Raw genomic sequence first — 12,161 nt, 5'->3', positions numbered from 1 at the left:
GGGAAACTGGGCGTGTTTATTTCTTTTATTTTTGCTAACCTTAGACAGGTTGTCTGCTGACCGGTGTAATTTACAAAGATCATTTGCACAGGAATCAGGCATGCTCTAAATAAAGTTTCCCCACCCTGTATTTGTCAACCTTGTGTTCCCCATACACTTTTTAAATCAATAGTGTTCTTCCAGTATTCATAACCTTCAACTGCCAGACGGGAAACAAAGGAATCAGAATAGATCAGCTTTGTATCTGTTAGCAAAATTTTCCTAATTTTGGAACAATGTAACTTGAAATAATATGACGCTGAATTCTTTGTGTCATGTCCAGTGACATAAGTAAACTTATCTGAATAACGTTTCGGGCTCCCCACAGGTGGTGTGGAACAGTGTTCCCACTGTGTGTAGTTAAGTACTGGTCTGTCTTTAGTAGCACGGTGCAGGGAGTAATGTTCCCAGTTATTATAACAGAACATTTCCCCATAATTCATTGTATGTCTATATACATCATCACTTTCGAACAATGAATAGTCCTTCATTTCTGTTAACATAGAATCAACTGTCTGGACATCCCAATCATCAGATACAACACCAGGTGTAATGACATCTGTCATCGAAATTTTGAATACATATGGAATCTGAATGACCTCAGTAGGCCGGAATATATCAAATGTAAAGTTGACCCACACAATACCCTCAGGAATTGGCACTGCTGAAATGTTCACAAGGGGCAAGTCTCTTCGGACCTCATGTGAGGAATGAAATTGAGTTAAGACTTCATCCACAAGCTCAACTGAGGAGTGTTTAGGAAGGTAATGACCATTTATAAGCAAAAAGAAAACAGTCACAAATCCAAACCATAGGAAGAATGCAAAAAGTGTCAAACAGAACCATAAATAGTTCTGTGGTTGAATTAAATAGTTAATTTTAAGCCGCAGGTACAGTCTACATGTCCTTGATACATTTTCAATCACTGGAGCGGATGAGACTGAAGAAAAGTGTCAATGAAATAACCAGTGGCAGTCTCTGCAAATACAGGAGCAGGTGCATTACTGGTAGATTGATCCACTTCATGTGAAGGCTCAGAGTAGACGGTGTTATCAGTCTGTGTAATGTTGGTGTACAATACAGCCAAATCTTGGACAGGTTCTGTCATTGATGTGGTAACTGGAATCAGCAAGAGCTAATTTTCCGTCCTCCCCATGGTCGAGGAGGTGTTTGAAACATCGTTGGACATTGTTATGTAGTCCAAAGTAGTATTGGTAATTCTACTTTGAAGAGGTATGTCCAGTTGGGTAGTGAGAGGGGATCGGGAACTACCCAAGGGACCTCTGGGTCTACTGTGCAGGATCGGCCACATGGTGAACTTTTACATCATCAATGGAAATTAATCTGCTTTCTGTGGAACCAGGCAGTGGTGGTAAGATAACAGTTCTGGTACCTTTTACTCCAAGGACTGAGAATAATGTTCTGTAGGATGGACCGAACTCCTTCTTCACAGTGATCCTCTCATAAACCAGATCCCCAACTTCAGGAGTCCAGCCAGTGAAAGTTGTTGGTAAATCCCTTATTACTAAGGTGGCAGCACTGCCGGATGATTTATCATCACGAAATTGCTGAAGCTCCTGTAAGACAGTGAGATGTTCATTTATGTCATACAGTGTGTCTGCTGCCACCAAACCAGGGCCATCAAAATCAGGGCCATACATAGGTATCCCAAAGGGAACCTCATAAGGAGTGCATCCACCCAAGTACCGTCTTGGCAGATTTTTCAGTGCTTTCTGGACCCCATATAGGTGATGAAGCCAACTGTGGCCAGAACCTAGTACTCTAGGTTCCGCCTCTCCACAACCGAATTTCCCTCTGGATGGTATGGTGAGGAATAATGGAGTTTAACACCCATCGTCCCCATGGTGTCCCTGAATGCCTTAGAGGCAAATGCAGGGCTCCGGTACGAATGAATGCTGCAACCGCATATGCACCGATAAAGATCAGCAAGTCTCTTATAACAGTTCAATCATCAGCCAACCGCTGAGGTCATACCCAGAGGAACCTAGAACAAGAATAAACAGTGACTAAGATGTATTTGTATGCACCGTCAGGTTGGAGTGGACTGCAATGGTCCAGGTACACACTTTGTAGTGGCCTGCTGGTGTGAGAAAGTAGCCTCTTCTTAGCATGGTTACCCCTACTTTTGGCCTGGTTGCGTGTGTGTGTCAGTGTGTTTTTATTGTGTCACTGGGATCCTGCTAGCCAGGACCCCACTGCTCATAGATAAAAAGCTATGTGTCCATGTGTTTTGCCTGTCTCGCTAGGATCCTTCTGGCCAGGACTCCAGTGCTCATAGTTTGTGGCCTAATATGTATGACTGTGTAGTGCCTAACTGTGTCACTGAGGCTCTGCTAACCAGAACATCAGTGCTTATGCCCACTCTGTTTTTAACTTTGTCACTGTAGGCCAGTGACTTCATTTACCAATTTCAATTGGCACACTGGACCCCCCTTATAAGTCCCTAGTATGTGGTACCTAGGTACCCAGGGCATTGGGGTTCCAGGAGATCCATATGGGCTGCAGCATTTCTTTTTCCACCCATAGGGAGCTCAGACAAACCTTTACACCGGACTGCCAATGCAGCCTGTGTGAAATAGTGCACACACTATTTCACAGCCATTTTCACAGCACTTAAGTAACTTATAAGTCACCCATATGTCTAACCTTCACTTGCTGAAGGTTAGGTGCAAAGGTACTAAGTGTGAGGGCACCCTTGCACTAGCAAATGTGTCCCCACATTGTTCAGGGCCATTTCCCCGGACTTTGTGAGTGCAGGGACTCCATTACATGTGTACAATACATATAGGTCAATACCTATATGTAGCTTCACAATGGTAACTCTGAATATGGCCATGTAACATGTCTAAGAACATGGAATTGTCCCCCTATTCCAAATCTGGTATTGGGGAGCCAATTCCATGCATCCTGGGGGGTCCACCATGGACCCCCAGTACTGCCAAACCAGCTCTCTGAGGCTTGCACTGCAGCTACAGCTGCTGCCACCTCACAGACAGGGTTCTGCCCTCCTGGAGTCTGGGCATCCCAGTCCCAGGAAGGCAGAACAAAGCATTTCCTCTGAGAGCAGGGTGTTACACCCTCTCCTTTTGGAAATAGGTGTTACAGGCTGGGGATGGGTAGCCTCCCCCAGCCTCTGGAAATGCTTTGAAGAGCACAGATGGTACCCTCCTTGCATAAACCAGTCTACACTGGTTCAGTGACCCCTTCTCCCCTGCTCTGGCAGGAAACTGGACAAAGGAAAGGGGAGTGACCACTTCCCTTTCCATCACCACCCCAGGGGTGGTGCCCAGAGCTCCTCCAGTGTGTCCCAGACTTCAGCCATCTTGCTTTGCAAGGTGTCGGGGCACTCTGGAGGGCTCAGAGTGGTCAGTGCCAGCAGGTGACGTCAGAGACCCCTCCAGTAGGTCCATACCTGATAAGGTAGCCAATCCCCCACTCAGGGCTTTTTAGGGTCTCTCCAGTGGGTTCTCTTCAGATTCTGCTTGCAAGTTACCTTCAGGGATCCTCTGCAGAAACTTCAGACTCTTCTGACCTCCGATCAACCGGAGCCTGCTCCAAGAAATGCTGTAACTGCAACAAAGTGTCTACAAGAGGCACTTTTCTTCAGCAATCTCAGCTCCAATTCAGCAACTGCAACAGTTTCCATGATGTGCATGCTCTGGGGACTCCTTGTCTTCATCCTGCACCAGAAGGACCGAAGAAACCTCCAGTGGGTTGACAGAGTCACTCCCCTGCTCCAAGCAGGCGCATTCCAAGGCGATGATTGGTACCCTTGGACTCCTCTCACGGCAATGAGCTTGCTCCTAAGAACACAGAGGGTGGACATCAGTGACATAGACTATCCTGAGGTCCGGCTGACGCAATTTGGAGAAGGTAAGACCTTGCCTTCCCTGAGAACACTGGTGCCCCTGTGTATTGTGTCTTCTTCACCTCCTGAGGTCTCTGTGCACTTTTTGAAAAATTCCTTCATGCACATCCTGGCCCAGGTCCCAAGCACTCCACCCTGTGATGCTCAACTTGCTGAGTTGTTCTCTGTTGGCGTGGGACATTCTTTTGTTGTGCTGCATCAACCATGTTTTGCACCCCATTTGAACCCAGATTCCGTGGTGCTGGCTGGCATCATGAGGGCTCTCTAAAGTGCTGAGAGCCCCCTCTTCCTCATCACACAGAGTTGAGGCCCCCAAGTCCCTCCCGGTTCCATCCAGTGCCATTTTAATGAAAAATTCACTTTTGTCATAGACAAGGCTTGTTGGTGCCTTACAACACGAAATCTCATCTGCAATGATCTTCCCACCGTGGGACATGTTTTGTATCATGCAGGAACCCACTGGCATCTTCCTAGGGTGCATTTCTGTAGTCTTTGACTAACCAGGGACTCTTTGTTTGGACCCTCTTCTGGGTTGGCAGGGTCTCCTGTCCTTCCTGGAACTTCTTTCGACTTCTGGACTTGGTCCCCTTCCTTTGCAGGTCTTAAGGGCCATTAATCCAGCAATTGTTCTTTGCAGACTTGGTTGGCTGCTGCAAAAGCCCTAAAACGATGTGTAGTGTGTCCTAAGGAAACTTGCAGTACTTTATTCTTGCTTTTCTGGGCTCTGGGGTGGGGTAATTTACTTACCTTTATTGTATTCTACTCTCCCAGCGATTCTCCACACACTACACTTGTCTAGGGGGGAATTCGTGATTCACATTCCACTTTTTTTAGTATATGATTTGTGTTGCCCCTAGACCTATTTTCTCCCATTGTATCCTATAGGATTTCCTACTGTTTGCATTGTTCTATGACTATTTACTTGTCTAATTTTGGTGTGTAGTGTATATATTGTGTATAATACTTACCTCCAGAAGGAGTATTGTCTCTAAGATATTTTTGGTACTGTGTCACCCAAATAAATACCTTTATTTTTGGTAACACTGAGGCCCTCATTACAACCCTGGCGGACGGGGGAGAAGTGGCGGTAAAACCGCCAACAGGCCGGCGAAAATCAAAATGGAATTATGACCATGGAGGTCATCCACTACTTCTCCACTCCGACCGCCAGGGCAGTGACATCAGCGAGGCTGGAGACTCCCCCGCCCCCCTCACCACCCTGAGTCCTCCCTTCACACCCCACACCCTCCTGCCACCCCCAAAGGTGGCAGGATACCCCTCCCCACCCGCACCCCCGACATGCACAATCACACACCCCCTCCCAACTCCACCCCCAACATGCACATACACACACCCCTACACACACACACATACACTACAACAACACATACTCGCACACACACAAAAAGATATGCACACAGACCGACCCGCACACATCTCCCATACACAAAACACCCCCGCATACATACACGCACTCGCACACCTCCTCTACATACTCACACGCACACCCCCATTCACACAAACAACACACAACACCCCCCACACCTCTCCCCTAATGGACGATCAACTTACCTTGTCCGTTGATCCTCCGGGAGGGGATGGGATCCATGGGGGCTGCTCCGCCACCAGCTCCCTGTCACCAGAACACCGCCACACCGAAACATGGGACGTGATTCGGTGGGTGGTGTTCTGATGACGGGGCGGTGGAGGTGGAGCAGCCTCCACTTCCCCGCCGACCACCAGTATGGCTGCTGGCGGCTCCCTGTCCGAAAAAGGATTGAGGGCTGCCTGCAATCATAATACGCTGCACGGAAAACCGCCTGCACTGGCGGTCTTCAGCACAGCGGTACCGCGGCGGTCTTGAAAAAAGACCGCTGACGTCGAAATGGGGGCCTGAGTATTGTCTTTGCTTGTGTATATGTACTGTGTAACTATAAGTGGTATTGCATGAGCTTTGCATGTCTCCTAGCTCAGCCTAAGCTGCTCTGCTATAGCTACCTCTATCAGCCTAAGCTGCTAGAACAATACTACATTCACTAACAAGGGATAACTGAACCTGGTATAAGGCGTAAATACCCAAGGGACCCACTACAAACCAGGCCAGCCTCCTACAGCTGGACACTAAGAGGGATGTCTGTGGTGGGCGTTTGATATTAGAGCCCTTTATTTCCTTGAAAATGTCACAACAAAGGACGTATTGTTTTGTCCGTTTATATGGACCTGGCCACCAGAAGCCTTTCTGCAAGAGTGTTACCGTGGCTGAGATACCAACATGTGCAGAAGCGACACCCTCATGCGCTGCTTTTATTAGATCTAGTCTCTGGTCTTCATTGGGGATCGCTTGATCGTGCATAAGCAACATTCTCTGCACTGATGTGGTAGGAATATTTTGTAGGGTATGCTTTTGGGAGAGACTTGCCCTGGGCCGAAGCCTTCACGGTTAGCAGTACTTCATTATCCAATCTTGTCTGAGAACTAGTCACTGCAGCCACAGAAGCAGTAGCTACTGCGTATTTGGCTGCTTCATCAGCCAAAGTGTTGCCGATAACATGTACTTCTACACATTGGTTGCCTAATGTATGTACTACATGGACACACAGTAGATTATCCTTAAGATCAGCCATCCTCCCCCACAAAAGTTTGTGTTTTATGATGTTCCCCTTCAAATCTCTAAACCCGTTCATCTTCCAATGATTGAGGTTATCATTGTAGGACTGGACGCAGTAGTATGAGTAACAGACAATCAAAGTCAGCAATCCTGGCTCTGTGTGTTCTAGCGCTAGAAGAAGGGCTTTAAATTCTGCCAGCTGAGCTGTGCAGGCCCCTAGGGTCTGCATTTAGGTATTATAAGGGTGGAAAACTCCATCCTTCATCACTCCACTCACGGCTGCGCAAGCAGCTGAATTTTGATATTTGGTACCTACAGCTGGTTGTGCTGAACCATCAGTATGAATGACAGTATGTTATCTGTCAAATGGCAATATATCTAGAGGAGCGGGGTACTCCTGTTCGTATTGGAAAAATTATTGTGTCTGAAGTTTTGGATCGAAGATATAGTCAACATCAGTGGCGGTCAGGGAGGTTGCCCACTGAATCCAACGTGGATGTAATTCTTTAGCATTAGGAACGCTTGCTTTGGTGACCGCCTCTAAGGATGGCATCGGGGTAACGATAATGATGCGTTTCCCTTGGTCAAGTGGCCTTTCCTTAATGACAGCCATTTGAACTGCAGTTAGAATTTTTTCTGTAGGTGCAAAATGTTGTTCTGCATTGGAGTATAAATGAGATTTATATGCCATGGGCACTGTGTCGCCACGATAAAGGTGACATAAGTAAACCCAATGGCATCAGCAATTATTCTGATGACCAAATTTGTTTTGTTGTCACATGTGTGCAAGTGTTTGGCTTCTAGCATGTCCTGTTGCAATTTCCTAAAGATGCGTGTGTGTTCAATTGTCCAGTGTTCGCTAGACAAATCTGGATGTATTCAGTCATAAAGTGGCTTGATACGTTGTGCGTAGTCAGGAATGCATTTTCTGCTAAAATTAAAGAAGCCAAGTAGAGACTGTAGCTTCTTGAGCGTGTTAGGTGGGTTGTGCACATTTCTCAAAGAAGTGCAGGGCCAGGCTCTTCCCCTCTTTTGATAGCTCCTATCCCAGGAACAATACACTGAGAAAGGCTATCTTACTTTTCTTAAAGTTAAATTTGTAACCAAGGTCTGAAAATCCTAAAATTATCTGATTGACCCTGACAAGATGAATGGTGAGGTCGTCATCCATGAGATAGATGTCATCCACATAGGATAACGCCTCGGGATCAAGATCATGTAATATTGATGTAACACGGGCTGAGAACAATCCTAGACTGTTCTTACAGCCTTGGGACAAATGGCAAAAGCGTTTCTGTCAGCCAAATGAGAATGCACTCAGGTCCCGACTCTCATGTGCTAATATTTGGAAGATGAACCTGTTGGAAATATCCAACGTTGTTTTGTACTTTTTGAGCACTATATTGTTAATTAGTGCTGGGATATGTGAATTTTGTATAGCGTATGTGCGTGAATGACTGTTTAAGTGTCTGTAATCTAAGACTCTTCTGTAGGAATAGTCTGGCTTTGCAACCGGGAATAATGAGCTGTTCATTGCAGAAACACAGGGCTCGATTACTCCCTGGTACTCGAACTGAGTGAGGATCTCCCTCACTGGAGCTTTAGCTTTGTGTTTAACAGGATATTGTGGCATTGGGGTGTGGACCTGATAGGTATTACATGACAAGGAGAGTCCTTGTCCCAACCTACATGATTGTGGTATAATGCAGGTGCCTGCATTAAAGCCCAATCAACAGCATAGGCTTGTTTTACCGCCTCTGGAAGAAGATCACAGAAAGAAGGCGAAATGACATCTTCCCCATGTGGGAGCTTACGGACGTGCTCAGGTGGCCAGCCTCTTTTGGCCAATAGGATATCACAATGTTCAGTATGTTGATCAGGATGGCCCCCTCTTTTGCCATGTCTATCCAGTGCATCCTGAAAGGAACAAGAGGGACGCGAATCAGTATATCTGTTGCGTGCTTTTATAATTTGTCTATTTTTGAGTGTACATCTCCTTTTAGAGTTCTCCGGATGTGGAGAATCTGCTTTCTTATTCCGTCTTTCTTTAAATTGTTTCTGCTTATCCCAGCACTTCTTAGAACTTTCCTGTGCTTGTTTAGTACCTTCCTTAGGGATGGTACTTTGTTTGCCTAGCTTCTTCGGCTTGGCTCCCAAACTATCCCATCCTATACTAGATAAGGTATCGGAAATAACTTTCAGTAACTCCTTCTCCTGGTCCAAATGTGGAATCTCTCAGAGACTTTGGCATATAGCCAGTAGCCAGTGCTACCGCTTCTCCTTTAATGTTACTGAGCATGATTGAGGAGACTGCGTCAAAGTTACGCATCAATTTCATATCCAAATCTAGGGCTGGTGCAGCCCCGTGCTCATTCTGTATTTGTTTTAACACTTCCGGTAAATTGGCAGTGTCGGGGTACCATGTGTGGTAGTGTATATTGCAGTGAAAACTGTACCCCATGTGGCACAGTCATCCACCGAGGGAACCATCCCGAAGGGCAATCATACAGTGGAAATTCTATGTTTTTCCTATGGTCCCATATGGAGAAACACAGCTTCCAGCTGATTTGTATTCTGGGCTATCCAGAACGATATTTTCTCTTGTTCTATGGGTACCTTACCCATGATAGTAAGTACTGTTTGTGGATTAATCCTGGTAGCCAATTGGTATCCAGCAGGTGCTGGGGGCGCTATACGCGCTGGTTTTGTGTTCAAAATTGGCATTACGAACTGAACTAGGCATCTGTAAAGTGTTACTAATTCAAGATATAAGTCTTGCAGGTCTGCTGCCTGCATGTTTTGTATACCTGGGTGAGGTGTATATGTGGCAAACATAGGCAACGTTGTTCCATCATTACCTAAATGACCTAATCTCACACATTGTATTACATGTGGTAGGGTGCCTTCAAACCAAGTTCTGATGCTCTTCATAAGTGAGCGGTATTTCAAGATACTGGTATGCTTGGTATCGTTGAGGTACGTTTGCAATGTTATATGTGTGGAATGTGTCTGATCTACTGTTTTTCGCAGGAAATGTGACCCAAGAATAAAATATTTCTGTTTGGTAAGCTTCACTAGCTTCTACTATGAATGTAGCATCCCTGCACACTTCTGCTAAGCCATGCGCTACTAAATGTAAAGTTAAAGCTCGTCTAGCAGTCTTAGGAATGTCTACGGCGTTAGCCATATTGTAATAATGAGTAAAGAAATGGAACGCCAAGTGGGGAGTAAAGTCCTTTTATGAGTTCGAGCTCGAACAACCTACAGCCTATTTAGGTGGTCCCTGTTCAGCTGAGGAGGATCTTCCCCAAGACCACCGACTTCTCTGTATAATGGTACTTAGGGTACATGTAGTATGTGAGACAGTGATAATCGGGGTATCTGGAAATTACTGCTTAAACACCATTGTTGGTGGCGCCATGTCATGGTTGGACTCTTGCTCTAGGCAAGACTGATGGTTTAGGGATGATAGTACTTATGCTTGTAGGCAACTATGGCAGTCCTACAACAAAACGCAGCTGTCGTCCCAACCCTTCCGGCTCGCAAGCAGTACCTCACCAAAAACCCAAAACAGTAAAAGGTGATTTGTGGCAGCCTTTACGCATGGAGTCAAGAGTGTGATATCCGTGGTTAAACGGAGATTACCCCTTTCTCACATTAACAACATTTGGGATGGTTCCCACTGTAGATACCTGCAATACTTGGGGCACGGTATTTGTCATGCTCTATACTACTGCACATGGTACACCAACACTTGCCAATCTTCTGGAGGGGTTAAAACAAATTAAAGATGAATACGGGGCTGCTCTAGCTAACTAATGAGTGGCCGTGGCAAAGAAGGGGTAAGGAAGCTTTATTTAGAGCATGCCTAATGCCTGTTCAAATTATATTTTTAAATGAAACTGTACAGCAGACAAGTTGTTTAGGCATGGCAAAAATTAAGGATTTGAATGCACTCAATATTCGTACAAATTTTTACAAATGGCAAAAGTATATGAATTCATCTGAAGATCAGCCAGATGAATGGGTACGGGTTTAACACATCACTTTCACGTACTGGTGAGTGGTCATTGTGGCCAGTAGACACAAATGGGTGCCATACACGTTTTGTAAACTTCACGGGGAGTTTTAGAACAAATAGGCCAGACCCTCGCTATGTGTCATCGGAATACTGAAGTATAGTGGCAACATACAGTTTAGGAAAATTATACCAGCAATGGTTGAAAACTTCCTCACTTGATGCTGTTAAAGAACACCTCAGTCTCCTGTCTAACGATAGAGATTTAAAGGATTTACTGCTAGGCTCCAGAAGACAATGCAGAAATACTTCACATATGCAGTATGTATTGACATTTCAAAACTTTCCCAACAAGAAACTACTGTCCGGTTAAGGCAAATAGATCAGGAAAGTTTACAGAAAGTGTTAGCCTTTGTAGATAATGAGATTAATACCTTGTCGGACCGAATATACACTTTAAATAATATTGTCTCTTCTGCAGTAGACACAGTACAGAGCTACATGTCATCTTTACACTGTGGATAGAGTCATCTAAAGTCCATTATGCAGTTAGGTTGGACACTACAAACATTGAAGCAGGTCACATTCCCTGGCAAAACGTTAGCACAAGGGACATTTCTCAGCACTTACTTTAACTTGACAACAACAAATAATGGCTAAGAAGGAAGCTACATATGTGATGCTAAACATCGAGAAATTAGAAAAGTTGCCTTTTACTGTGGCTGAAATACCATCTGCTGAATGGTTGATATACAGGGTTATTAATCTGCCTATTTCAATTTACATCCTGCTTGAAAGGCAATCCAGTAGGCAGATATGAAAGGCTGGGAAATAGTTATATTCATGAGGCGTGGGAGCTTCCCTTTTTGTACAAATGTTTAAATGGCATGAAAGTGGTTTTTCTTAGCAGCAGTGAATGCAAGACTTCTGGGAGCTATTTTGATGGTTTGTAGGCAGCTGTCCTTGCATGGGGCATGTACTTCCTCGGCAGTGAATTTAGCTTGCTCTCTTTAGGGAGTTCCAGTTCCCTTGATTAGACCTGCATTCCAGGTGCTCTTAAATGAAAGCTAGGTGCTCCTTAACAGTGAGAGTTGTTGTGGAATGTGAGCCGGAATAGTTTATGTCGTTTCAGTCTCCCAAATTGTCACCTGTTGCGGGAATGTCCTTTTTCCCCCTACACAAAAAAGAGATGTAGCAGAGATTTGGCATCATATTGCTACTTCAGATGTGAATTTTGACAAGTTGAGCAGACTCAAGGCTTTATTGTTTCAAAAACAAGTGGCACTTACATCTGCATGTGAGACCTATGCTCTTCAAGTTGCAAGGTCATCTGCAGAGATTCAGTCCTTTTAAGTACAAACCTTCTGAGACACTTTGGTGAACTTGCCAGAGGAATATTTAATGTGTTCAGTGCTACTGGAATCACACATTTCTTTAAGGCTGTTGGTTCTGGTTTCATTCGCACCTTTTCCTCTATATTTCGCTTAATACCTTCAGCCATATACTCAATATTGTTGAGTATTTTTGGGGGATTTCCGATTACTTTACATAAGTGGCATTCTGCTGTTGCTATTTTTTCTGCGCAATGGCTGTCCCTTCACAACGAG

The sequence above is a fragment of the Pleurodeles waltl genome, chromosome 9 (assembly GCF_031143425.1).
Source record: "Pleurodeles waltl isolate 20211129_DDA chromosome 9, aPleWal1.hap1.20221129, whole genome shotgun sequence".
Classification (NCBI taxonomy): domain Eukaryota; kingdom Metazoa; phylum Chordata; class Amphibia; order Caudata; family Salamandridae; genus Pleurodeles; species Pleurodeles waltl.
Note: the sequence above shows the minus strand (reverse complement) of the source record.